Here is a 13393-nt window from a genome sequence, read left to right on the forward strand (position 1 = left end):
ATTTGTTTAATGGAGACTCTCTGACACCGATTATGCTGTGAGGGTCATGGTGAGGATTAGAGATGGAGAGAGTATGGAAGCTCACTAGGACATGTGCTAGCTGGAAGGAAGGGGTATTATTACTATGAGCCGATAACATTTTAGTTGAATTAATTGGCCAGATTGCACCTGGTAGGAACTAGGGCACCCAAGACTGCCTGGGACTATTTGTTCTGCTGTTCTCTAATTTACCAGCCTCTCTCTTGGCCTGGAGTCCTGTTCTGAATGTGAGTTCTCCTCCGGGATCTCATTGCTTTCCGTTGGCTCATGAGTGTGTGCCAGAAACTGTTCCTAGTAGCGGTGGGAGACCCTTGGACTGGACACCAGTTGCCTAGTACAGACCCTGTGTCCTGCCTCTTGCATGTCTTTCCTTTTGGTACTTGACCATGACCTTGGCTCCTGGCCAGGGACATGGCTTAGGCAATTCCTGCCACTCATTTCTGGACTCTGCTGTTTCGAGGGGATCTCTCTGGCCTTGCTGATTCCAACTGCCCAGACTGTAAGTGTTGCCTGAGAGCACCCTCGCACTGGGAAATCCCGGTCAATGTCCTCTTCTGATTCTTGGGTCTAACTGAGCTCTGGCATCCTATTGATCTTTTGGAACGAAGCTAAAAAGACCTAAAGCTGCTCTTCTATGTAATAGAGCAGTAATCTAGCTCTTGAGCTTTAAAATGTTCTCATGAAGGTGAGAGGGCAAGAGAGAACAGGAAGTGAGGCTGGGGGGCAAGAAAGAATCAGGGGGTGGAGGCCAGTTACCTTAATATCTAATGCTCATCCTTTATTCTCAGGATCTTAACAGCACCCTGGTCACCATCATTCCCCAGACTGTGCTAAGGTGGCAATGGTCAGTACAAGTCCTGTTTTTGTACTGGACAGATATGAGTTTAAAAACCTGGCTCTGTCACTTGTTACCTGGGCAGTCGCACCATTTTCTAACGCTTTGGGTTCTTTGCTGATAAAATAGGATTTATAACAGGACCTACCTTATGGTGCTGTTGAAAGCATTAAATGAGATGATGGATAGAAAGTGCTTATCACAGTGCCTGGCACACAGTAGGGAGTAAATAAAATAGAGGTTATAATGATGGTGATTGATGGAGTCTGCTCGGAGTTGTCACAAGGAGCTGCTGAGACAAGAGATCTGAATGTGTTAAAAGCTGGTAAGCGTGATGTTGTCACAGAGTAGTCAAACAATTATTTTCTTAGTTTTTGAAAATCTGTCAGTGGATGTGCCGTGGGACATGTCTTGGATGTATGACAGTCAGAGAGCTAGAGGGCTCCCCAGACTTGCTCCAGAAATGACAGTTCAGTCTGGTGCAGTGGGAGGGACAGTCCTCTGATGGTCCCAGAGCTCTCTGAAGCCATCAGCTTTGCGCATGCCTGCCAGCTGATCAGAGAGGTTTAATAAGGGGTGTGTGGCTCATAGGACCAGGAGCTGAACATTTATTTGATAACTGTTTCCCAGGGTTGGTGGCTCTGAGGCTGCCCGGGGTGCAGTGAACAGAAGTGGAGACAGGGGGCCAAGCAACAAGCCCAAATTTATGATTTGAGGCATCCGTTCCAGAAACTTCATCATCAGCTCCTTAGGAAAGAGAGATGAGTCGCTCTTCTGACTGTAGGACCGAGGCCCAGGCCTGCTCCCTAGGGCAATGTCTTTTTATATACCCCCGAGGGGAAGAGAGTCTGGTGAGAAAATTCAGAGCTGGGGTCAGGAGGGAAACCTGCTCTCTGCTGGCCAGGAAAATGCCTGAAGCAAAATGCTGGTCCCTAAGGTTGAACTGGAGGGGTGGCGGCGTTCACAGCCAAATGCTCTCACTGTGAGTCTGTCACACACAGAGTGCAGTAGAAGGGACAAGCAGTCCTCTACTTTGTATTCACACCATATCTTACAGTCCCTGCAGACTCCAGAAGAGTGAACTCCTCAGCACGAGCTCCTTCCCAGCATCCTAGGTGATGCGTAGCCAGGATAGAAGCAGAGTAGAGAGGCCCTGCCTTACATACATGATATGTGTTGTGGTCACCTACCGTCCTCCCCGTTTTCCTTTTTATTAGAATCATGATGTGCTAAGGAGGACCCAGGAGATGAACCACGTTGGGTCTCACTCCAACATGACAATTTCATTCTCATCTGCCAGTGTCTTAGGGGATGGTCATGGGATCCAAAATTCTGGCCAATAAGACCAGGGTCAAAGTCTCTGGAAACTTCTGGAAAGATTTTGCTCCCTGATAAGAAAGATATAAGAGACATTCTGGACTCTCTCTTTGGTATGTCATTGTATGAGCATGTAGGGCTTCGAGCTGTGGCAGCTTTAGTGCCACCATGAGAAGAAAGTCAGAAACACTGCAGAGAAAATGATTTAGAACTCGACATTCCAACACAGGAACTGCCAACTTGTAGACTTTTGTTAAATAAAGTAACAAAATTTCTTTTTGTTTAAGTAACTTTTAGTCAGGTATTCAGTCAGTCACCTCCATCCCAAATTGTCTGAACTAATGTCCCCAGGGATACTTTCTCTCATGGACCCTCTTTCTTTCCTCTCCCTCCCCAGATTAACCCAAAGGACTCAAGACTGTATGCCTCCAAAGGTCTGGAAAATAATACGGAAACGTGCATCTAGTGTAAGAAGTGAATTCTGTTTTCTCTGTAAAGGGGCTGGGGCCGGGCCACTCATCTCCAGCTGCTGGGGGTGCAGAATTCTAGCAAAATGTGGCCAGACATTATTATTTTTTTTGAAAGAAACTGGAAAACTGGATTGTTGTGTTGCGTCTCTCCATTGAAGATGCTCACTTAAATGTCAAAGACATTTACGTAGGGACCCAGCCAACATGTGTGTGCTGTGTTAGTCTGAGGGTTCCACATTCGTTCTTGGCTTTGGCTCAGAGTTCTGTGTCCTCTTGGATTTGATTCTCAAGGGTGAATAGTCAGAGACGGTTCAGATTTTGCTCTTGGCTAAGACTGTAGGTATAGGTTTAAGTAATTTGGGGGTTGGGGAGAGAGGATGGGAGGAAGGAGAAAAGAGTCCATGACTAGGGACTGTCATTAAGGTGCCTCTGCAAGACAACAGGCCTTTGACCTGTAGGACAAACCTCTTAGCATAGGTCCTGTGTGTGACTTTACTGAAGAGGTCACTGCTGCTTTCTCCACCATGAGCCATGTTACCAGAGCCCCCTCCTCTGATCCAACCATTAAGGGACTTCAGAAATGGTGCTAGAGTTTAGATCTCGAATGCACCCCAAAGGTTCCTGTTTAAAAGCTTGGTCACCAGCCTGTGGTGGTATTGGGATGTGGTGGAAGTTTAGGAGGTAGGGCCTAGCAGAAGGAAGTTAGGCCACTGGGAACATGACCTTGAAGGGGATATTGGACTCTGATCCCTTCCTCTCTCTGTGCTTCCTAGCAACCATGAGATGAACAGGCCTCCTCTGCCACATGCTCCCTCCATGATGTATGGTGTCACCACAGGCTCAAAGCAACAAGGCCAAGCAACTTCTGAAACCATGAAACAAAATAAACCTTCCCTCATTTAAAGTTGATTATCTCAGGTATTTTGTCACAGCAATGGAAAGCTGATTAACATAAAAGGGTTGGAGAGGACCTATCCCATCAAACAGATATGAAGCTACTAAGTTGGATGCAAATTCCTAGGAAATTGCCATCCTACATGGTATAATCAGTGCAATGGAGACACATTTTTTTTTGTTTGTTTTTTTCTCGGAACTGTACTCTCAGTTCCCATTCAACCCAGTAAGTATTTTTTTTTTTTTAAACAGAATAAAAATATCCCATGGAAAATCCAAGGACACTGTCTACTAAAAGAGGCTTGTGTTGAAGTATCATTCTCCTTCCATGTTAGTAGCACTTTGGCAGATGGTAAGTTCAAACAGGCCCCTCTGTGGGCACCCAGACCTTTGCTAAATTAGCTTTCCATGACCTAGGATCCTATCTCCCGGGGGGCAAGATCAGAGTTCCTGTCCCTGCGTGACCCAGGCTTAATTTCCTTTTGCAAGCTATAAAACTGGAGATCTTCATGTTTGGCCCTAGGTCATCAAATTAAAAGTTTTCAGAGTGCTTTTGATGAAAGGCCTCAGAGAACTTCATGCAGTGCACTGGGGACAGATCAGCGATGCCCCTCGATGACAAGAGAGGATGAGTCACCACCAGCTTCAGGGATTTGGAAGAAATGTCAATGAAGCCATGAATAATCGGTGCTGTACTGACACCTAAGAAGGTTAAGGGCAGGGATTAGTTGGCAGGAAAGAAAACCGTGTGTGGGGGAGGCCAGCCACAGCTCCAGAGAGCTTCTGTAGCTTGTTGCCATTTGATGGGATGGCAGAGAGAACAGGTGCCAAGAGTGAAGAATCTCTTTCATTTTAAAGGAAGAAGACACATGGGAGATGGTCGTGGTGGTGGACCCTTCCTGAGCACAGAGAGGGGATGTGAGGCTTCTGGAAGCTCTGCCAAGCTCTGGGTCTTATTATGGGTGTGGGGGCCAGCAATTAGAGATCAGTGAATCTGAGCACTTGGGCAAGCATCCTGGTATCTTTGTATGAAACATTCCACAGAAAGACAGGGGCCAACCTTTGCCTACGTCTAGAGGGAAGGCTCCAATGTCCCTGAAGCGCTAAGGAATGGAAGGACATGTTTCAATCCCAATGGGAAAATGCCCTCAGAGCAGTCGTGGTCCTGAGCCATGTCCTACCTTCCACATAACGGACCAGAGGTGAGGCTGAACACCAAGGAGTGTGCCTCCACACATCTTCCAATCAACACCTTCCTGGTGATTTGTGGGTGGACAAACAAAGCATGTTCCTCCAGAAAACAGCAAGTGTCTCACCATCCGATAGTGTCCCCACTTGCTTGCCAGTCTAAATTAACCAGAAAATCTCTGTGCGAGCAGCCCTGTATTCTATCTAGAGAGGACAGGAGGTGATACCACCTCTGTGATGGTCAGCGCCATTGCTTCCAACACAGCTGCCGCCATTTTCAACTATGTAGAGTGAGCGGTTGTGTGTAAAAGAGCAAGAACAACATAAAAGCCCACCATGAACAGGGGTTGGCATTAGGACTGACACCCGGGGAAGGGAGAAGAAGCAGGATTTTTGGCCAGGTGAAATTGAACTGCAGTGTTCATTGGGGTTGTCCCTCAGTGGACCCCAAAGGCTGAGCCATTATCAGTTACTGGATATGGGCTGCTGGGGAAGGGTACCATCCACGGGCAAGGAAGCTCTCCATATCTGTGAAGGCCATGCTCAAGATGATAGCTGGAATATCCCCTCAGAGCACTTCAGCTGCAGGGTCATGGCTTCTTCCTGAAAGGGGTTTTGTGTGGAGCATATTCACGCTATTCACAAAGATCCACAGAAATTCCTCCTGCTAACATGATAAGCCACAAAGCAGCCTCTTGGGACCCCAAGTTATATCTCCTGACCTCAGCAGTCGGACCAAGCAATTGCTATTTTCTATGACAGTAATGAGAGCAATGTGCAGCAAGACCTCCAACATCAGATTCAGAGAGACCTGGTTGCAAAATCCACACTTATTCTGTCCATGTGCAATTATGTCATCTGCTCTGGGCTCCGTGTCTCATCAATGATAGCATGCTGGTCCTGGCCCCACTTGTCCTCAGATCCATGCCTCTCCCTTCCCTCCTTTGGTTTGCATCAGAGGGGGCTGAGTTCTGCAAGTGGTAGCTCCCTGGGTCAGCTGGGTTTGGCCAGTGATCTTCCAAGGACAAGAAGAAGGGCAGTTCTTGCCTCCCCATCTGCCTTAGGTAGTGTCCCCAACTGTTTCATTAACCTCTAAGTTTGGGGTACTTTGTTATGGCCACCCTAAGGAACTAAGATTATGACTTCCAGCTAGACTGTCTCCAGATGTAGCTGCATCTCCACAAATGAGCTTGTACAAACATGATCACTCTGGAAGGGTCACATGTACAGGTTTTACTAATGTTGACAAGCCAGTGGCTTGGTAAAGGTGATTATAGTTGATTAACTATCTTTCACATGGAGCATGAGCTATGGGAAGGGAATATTGATTAGGACATGCCAAAGCAGTGAAGTGTGTCAGGGCTCGTTAGGTACCAGAAGGGTACGTGAAGTAGGAGAGGAGAGCTTTGGGGTGTCAGATGGGGATAGTAAGGTAGAAGAAGGAATTCTACAGAGAGGTGTTTAAACAGCTGTGGAGATAAAAAATAAGAGTTGCCATTATCACAACTCTGCAGAGAAGTAGACCCTCTAAGTAATGTGATGCTGGTACTTGAAACCTGTCAAAATAGGGTTTCAGTACACCTCTCTTTCTTAGACCTTGTAGTGGGTTAAATAAAAGATATATCCAAGTCCTAATCCCAGGTATTTATGAATGTGACCTTATTGGAAATCTTCGAAGATGTTAATTAAATTAAAGATCTTGAGATGAAAGCCGGCTTGATTTAGCATGGGTCCTAAATTCAATTAAGACTGGTGTCCCCGTAAGAAAAATGAGGGGGGATTTGAGAGACAGAGACACAGAGAAGGAGTCAGATGAAGGTGGAGGCAGAGATTAGAGCTACAGTGCCACAAACAAAGGAGCCCTGGAGTCATCAGAAACTTGAAGAGGTAAAGAATGGAATTTCTCTTAGAGACTCCAGAAACTGTGGCCATGTTGACCTTCATTTTAGGCTTCTGTTCTCCAGAAATGTTAGGGAATAAATTTCTGCTGCATCACCCATCACATTTGGGGTATTTTGTTATGGCATCCCCAGGGAACTAATATAGACCCCAATTTCCAGGTAGATCGTGTCAGTGAGCTGTTTCCTGAATCGCCCAGCTCTTTGCTGACCTCAGGCCTTTGGCTGTGCTGTTTGGATACATATCATATTTATATTTAATGCATGAAAATTTAGCTATTTAGTTGGCAAAAAATTTTAAAAAGGGGATAGATCGATGGGTAGAAGCAGAGAGCCAGAGAAAGCTGAAAGCTGAGGAGCAGAGCGATCTGGCCACATTTGCACACCAAATAGAGTACTGCCCAACAGGAGGCAGGAGGCAGGCGTGGCCACAATCGTCCCTTCTGCCACTCCCATGAATTTTCTTTGCTTAGAATTTCCTGGCGAGGCCCAGCATGCCACCTCTTCCTTAAAGTTCTCCCTGAATGCCCCCATCTGTGTTAATTTATAACTTCTTCATCCTTCCATACCATTCCCTTCCATCTCCCGCATGCATCTTGGCTTATAGGAACTTTCCCCCAGATCAGCCTCCCTTGAAGGATTCCTGGAGAGGTTGACAGGCTGGCTGGGTGGATGAACGGAGAGATGAATGGGGCGATGGGTGGGTGGACTGATGAGTTTCTAGATTTCAGAGATAAATCAAATGGGATCTAACAGCCAAGTCCAAGAGAGCCTATCTACCCTTATAGTGCCCAATGTAGAGCCTTGATGCATAAATGGGGAAACAGATTGTCATGGAATTCAATTCAATTCAATCCAGCCTTCGTCGAGGGCTGGATTCTTTCTTTGTGGATTTAAAGTAAAGCCAGATATGGATATATCCCTTTAAGCCACTGGTGATGGGATATATCTATATTGCAAGTCTTGCCTAAATGTCACTCTACCTAGCATCTCCCAGTCTACATGTTATATGCTATCATAGTGTCCTCTGCTTTTCCTCATAGCAATTGTCAGCTTGAAACTACGTTCTTATTTTTGTGACTTTTTGTCCAATATCTTTTATGTCATCTCACCTCCTGACCGAGCATGTCTGCGTTCTCAGTTCTGCTAATCCAGTGTCTAGCCCAGGGCCTGACACATTGCTGTTGTCTATCGCAGGAGTAACATATTAGTACTGCTATTAGTATTTTGTGCTACTCTTCAAAAGTGCTTTTTCATAAATCATCTCCTTTCAACTTCAATACTACTCTGAATTAGAAACTATTATTATTCCCATTGTATGGATAAGGAAACTGAGATACGGAGCAGCTAACTTATCCAATAAATCTTACAGCTAGGAAGTAGATGAGTTGAGATTTAAACCCAAGCATGCTGGTTCCAAAGTCGGGATGCATGCACTAAATATGTGCTCTGTAAATGACGGATGCGATTAAATATTACTGTGCACTGATTGACTTAAGGAAGTTAGAAGTGCGGACCCTAACATGCATCTGAGCTAACTTCCTGGTCAGTGCAGAAGGGTCGTCTAGAGCCCTTCTGAGAGTTTCTGAAGTCTTTCTGGCTTTGGGGATTCTCCAGATTTTCCAACTGGGGTGATCTTCATTATATGAAGTTCAAGTCCACCTTCATGGTGCTCCCTGCCGTGGACACTTGTTCTTACCTCAGAAGTTTAAAAGAATTGCCCTCCCTTTCCAATCAGTTGCCAGCCTCTGTCCCACCAGTATCTCTTGCTTCTGGCCAAGCCAGAGTGTATTGGTTTCTCTGTTGAACCATGGCGTTCACACCTGGATATGTGGCTTTTCAGGCACGATTGTCCCAGGCAGAGAACAGTGAGATTATTCCTCTCTGTATCCCTGGGGACTAAGGTGCTTCCTGCTTGTTGAATTGAAATGGAGTGATTTCGTGGTGGTGACAATCTCTTTCTTTCGTAGTTGAAAAGTCATGATACTTTTGCATGCTCAATTTTTGGTTGATTTCTTTACAGCGTCATTTAATCTGTGCTATTCTTCTGACCTGAGGCTTTGGGACATCAGGGCTGCAAGCACAAGAGATGCTTTGAACACCAGAGAGGCTAAGTGGCTTGCTTAGGGTCTAGCTAGGTTTCTTTCTAAAACTGATATTTTCTAGAAACTTTGTCCTTATCACGATTTCCCATAAATTTAGTGGCTTTGCAACTCCTGGTTCTTTTTAATGTATCAATTGTGGTCAAAATTGTATTGGCAATGAACATCTGATAATTAGATGACTTTTGGACTAGGATGTTGAAACTACAATAACAATTGGGACATCTAGTGACTGATAGTCTAAATGATCTTTCGGGTAATAAAACATCCAGTCATATTATTCTATGTCATCTGTGGACTGCATGGGGTCAGGGAGAGTTCTAGCCATAAGGTATTGAAGACTCCTTTCCTGTGCATTTTAATGGTGCATTATAATTGTAGGTAATGCTGGGATTTGTTGTTACATTTTTGTACATGCAGCATTGAAGTCTTCTATCAACCCAGCTATTTCTGAATGTAGCAACATTGCTCCTTACATTACCTGGTAGGAGTTAATGTCATCCTTCAAGACTTAACCACAACCAGCAGTGCACAGCTTTTCAACACTGACAATAAACCATTTGGAAGTTCCCAAGATCCTTTTTCCAAAGCTACCTATTTTCCACAGCCAGCTCAACTTCTGTCTGCTCTGGGAAGCCTTTCTTAATCTTTTCAATCAAAATGAATCTCTTGGGGCTGGGGCTGGGGCTCAATGGTAGAGCACTTGCCTGGCATGGGTGAGGTACTGGGTTCAATTCTCAGCACTGCATATAAATAAATAAAAGGTCTATCAACAATTAAAAAAAAAACCTAAAAAAAAAAGAATCTCTTCTTCCTACACTCTACCATGGTACTCTACCTACCCCATAAAACACACCAAAGTCAGCCTCATACACTGTTTATTTATTTATTTGCATACCATTTATTATTGTTAGTCATGTGCCAACCAAGCACTTTACATGCCTACCCTTTGTATTTTGGTTTTGTTTCACCTTATTTATTCTTTACAATGACCCCATCAGCTAAGGGTTTACAACATCATCATTTTATAGAATGAGGTTGTCATTTTCCCAGGATGATACTGTAAATTGGTGCCAGAGCTGGTTCTTGAACAGAGGCCATGCTTATTTCATTTCTAATTTTTCTTTTTAAAAAATCTACATCTATATGTATATTTTTCCTAAGATATAATCTGACATTTTAATTCATGGATACACTGGGTAGTGATCAAGTCAGGGTATCTATCATTCATAACTCCTGAAATTTTATCATTTCCTATGGTGAGTGCATTTAAGTTCCTCTCTTCTATCTATTTAGTGGTCTACAATAAATTATTATTGAATATATTCACCAAAAGGTGCCATCCAACTTCTTATTTCTATCTAACTGTAATTCAGTGCCCACCGATCAGCTTCTCTGCTCCCTTCCCCTGCCACTCTCCTGTCCCTGACAACCTGGTAACTCTCCGGTGGTCTCTCTTTTCTACTCTCAATGTCTCTGAGATGAAAGTTTCAGATTTCATGTGTGAGGGAGGTCATTTAATGTTCGTCTTTCTGTGCCTGACTTATTCCAATTAACATGATGTCCTCCAGGTCTCTCCGTATTGTCACGAGTGACAGGATTTTATGTGCTTTTCGAAGCCACGACAACTCTCTTTTCTCCCCAGTCCTAGCCTAGCACTTTGTACCCAGCAGGTATCTAACAATTTTCTTTTCTGTGGCTGATAGCCACAGATTCAGAGCACATGAGACCCCATTCAGCACACAGAGGGCCTGTGGTGCCTGAGAATCAAAGCTGGGTGGCTGCGCTGGGCACCGGATGGAGGTGACAGCAACCTGAAGGGCTGCAAAAGAGAACAAATGAGCAAAGAGAACCCCGAGGAGCTCCGCGATGACAGGGACCGTCTGTCATCTCTCACTGTGTGGCCAAAGGAAGTACTGGAAAAGATAAGTGATGGTCTGCATCTTTGATCTCGGTCTTAGGTAGAATATTTCTTTTGTCTTAACAGCTGGTCTGAGAGTGCCATCCGAGGAGAGACCTACCGCAGTGGGAAGGGACACTTTGACAAGCGCACTTACAATACACGTTGAAGCTGGGGGCAAGTCTAGAATTAAAAAGCACTGTGACTTGGGACTTGGTGGTGGAATGGGATTAGTGAATGAAAGAGGTTACCAGGGAAAAGCAAAGATCTTGAGGACAATTTAAGTCTTTCTCACACTGTGGAGCCAGGGATCAAGGCAATGTGGTTGAGATGTCAAGGCTTCTTTTGGGATTGACCATCTGCCAGTTGGTAACATACCGACAAGAGGTCAAATGACTGAGTCCCCCTGAACAAAGAGGATGTAGGTGTTTCTTGAACACCAAATCCGTGCCAGATGCTGGGCCGGGTTGGACATCATCTCAGGACCGCTGGAGAAATCATGCAGCTGAGCTATGGGATTGCTACCCATTTGTTCTGAGGGGAGATCTCTTGATGCTGCTGGCGATCACTAGTTTCTGCAGTAATTAGCAGATCATCCGTCCAACAACAGAACCTTGGTGTGGGAGCTTTCTTTCCTTACTTTCCCCCATCTAAACTGGTCCATGTGCAGGAAGCTCTAGGAGGTCTTGAAGAGTGTTCTGAAGTTAATCACGAGACACCTGGCAGGAAATCCTGCTGCAGAATCTTCTACCTGTTTGACTTAGGGCAAAACACTTAACATTTCTGAGCTGTTCTCCTTTGGGTGTGTGTGTCTGTGATGGTTTTTATGTGTCTGTTGCCCCATATGCTGGGAGTGGCACACATAAGAAGCATCCTTATCTTGTCATTATCTCTATCGCCCTGCTGTGCTTTTGCCAGTCCATAACATTTGGTATAGGAATGAATGAACGAACGAACACAAACCAGTCTGCTATTTCCGTGAAGCTCAGATGAGTCAATGAATACTAAAGTCGATTTAGAAAACACAATTTGCCTTTTGTTGGAAACTCCATCACCACAGCTAGCTGTCACATTAGAAGTAATTTAGATAGACCAAATTTATTAAGGAGTTAATGTTTGACAGTTAGCTTTATGGATTACCTCTGCTAGAGGCTGCTTGTGTTTTCGTGTGTGGATTTTGGGGAAAGTATTTGTATTTTATAAAGGAGTTAATTAACCCATAGGAATCATAGGCAGCAGAGAAAAGCACATCAAAAAAGGAGTTTAGGGACACAATGGAGGGATTTTTGGGTTTCTTTAAGGAAGAAATAAAAACCTTCCAGCTTCAGTTGTTCCTTGAAGACGCCAGGCCCACATCATCTTTTCTAAGAGTCCTAGGGACATGCTGGGCCCGCACGATTTTTTCTGAGTCCTGGGGAAATTCTGGGCAGTAGTGACAGGCTGGATCTTATTTTTTGTTGGGGGGAGGTACTGGGGATTGAACTCAAGGGCATTCGACCACTGAGCCACATCCCCAGCCCTATTTTATATTTTATGTAGAGACAGGGTCTCACTGAGTTGCTTAACACCTCGCTTTTGCAGAGGCTGGCTTTGAACTCACCATCCTCCTGCCTCAGCCTCCCGAGCTGCTGGGATTACAAGCATGCACCACCGAGCTCAGCTGACAGGCTGTATCTTTAACCCAGTCTCCAGTCAAAACCAAGCACAAGAAACCAGAAACAAATGACCATCTCACAGCCACTGTGGGATGAGCCGCCCACGTGGGCCATGAACCACGTGAATTGCGGTTTTCTTTTGGCCTTCATGCAGAAACTGCATCTGCTTTGCACAGTGACTTTTTTCCAGAGCACCGTGAATGAGTTATGACTCTCGGACGCCGCATCCCACCAGATGACACAAGGAACAGAGGAAAAACAAGCCATCGAGCCAAACTTGGAAACAAAACAACAAGAGTAAGCATGGGCCAAAAGTGGATTTCAACGTGGCCTCTGCAATCTTAACGGTTTTCTACTCACCAAAAGTACCCCTTCTTCCAAAGGGCACCCCGTCCCTGTGAAGATCCTCAGACTTCCTTCCGCTGTTGCCAGCAAACTAAGTCCAGGTTAGTGTTAGGTCCCCGGAGATGTCCAGGAGCGTCCAGCTGCCCGGAACCCTCCCCTTTTCCCTAAAAGTGAACTTTGTAGTCGGATTGCAGAAAGTTTCATGAGTCTGGTTAATGATTAGATCAAAGCATCGATGGGAATAATATCTATGCGGCTTCTCATTTCACAATCACAGAGTAATAGAATCTTAGGGTTTGTGGGGGCCTGGGATCACCTAGTCCTACCCATTATTTGATAGATAAAGAAGATGGTGATCAGAAAGGTGGAATGACTCACCCAAAGCCACACAGCTAGATGGCCTCTAGTAGAGTGCAGCCTCAGAACAGTGTTGCTCATGTGTATTTATCAATGAGCTCCCACCTCCTTACTTAAGTGACAACACTGAATAGTATCTGTCACCTCCAGGATTTTGGAGCTGACTGCTGACTTGTTTATTAAACCTGGATCAGTCCAGGGAGGTCAAGGAGGCAGGTAATGGCTTGCAAGGTCAGGGCTGGGTTGAAGGTTAAGTCTTGGGTTGCAGGCTGAGCAGGCTGAGATGCTTTCCCAAGGTCTTGGTCACAAGTGGCCAATCATGGGATGCGTGTGTCTTTGAAACCTGAGGTCTGGCTCGATGGCTGTGTAAGCGCCAGGTTTGAGGGGTGCATT

The 13393-nt window shown here is 45.2% G+C and overlaps 1 protein-coding gene across 2 annotated transcripts in view; it reads right to left on the reverse strand.

Annotated features, from left to right (window-relative positions):
- Adra1b (adrenoceptor alpha 1B) overlaps positions 1 to 12801 on the reverse strand; it is a 100876-nt gene extending 88075 nt beyond the window's left edge. For both annotated transcript variants that reach the window (XM_046462193.2, XM_046462189.2), the window contains exon 1: positions 12659 to 12801. The gene's annotated coding sequence lies outside the window, so the exon portion shown is untranslated. The remainder of the gene's footprint in view (positions 1 to 12658) is intronic.
- Between the last annotated feature and the right edge of the window lie 592 nt (positions 12802 to 13393).

The sequence above is a fragment of the Marmota monax genome, unplaced genomic scaffold, assembly GCF_021218885.2.
Source record: "Marmota monax isolate L192 unplaced genomic scaffold, Marmota_monax_Labrador192_F-V1.1 WCK01_AAM20220418_F8-fsc00236, whole genome shotgun sequence".
In the NCBI taxonomy this organism is placed as follows: domain Eukaryota; kingdom Metazoa; phylum Chordata; class Mammalia; order Rodentia; family Sciuridae; genus Marmota; species Marmota monax.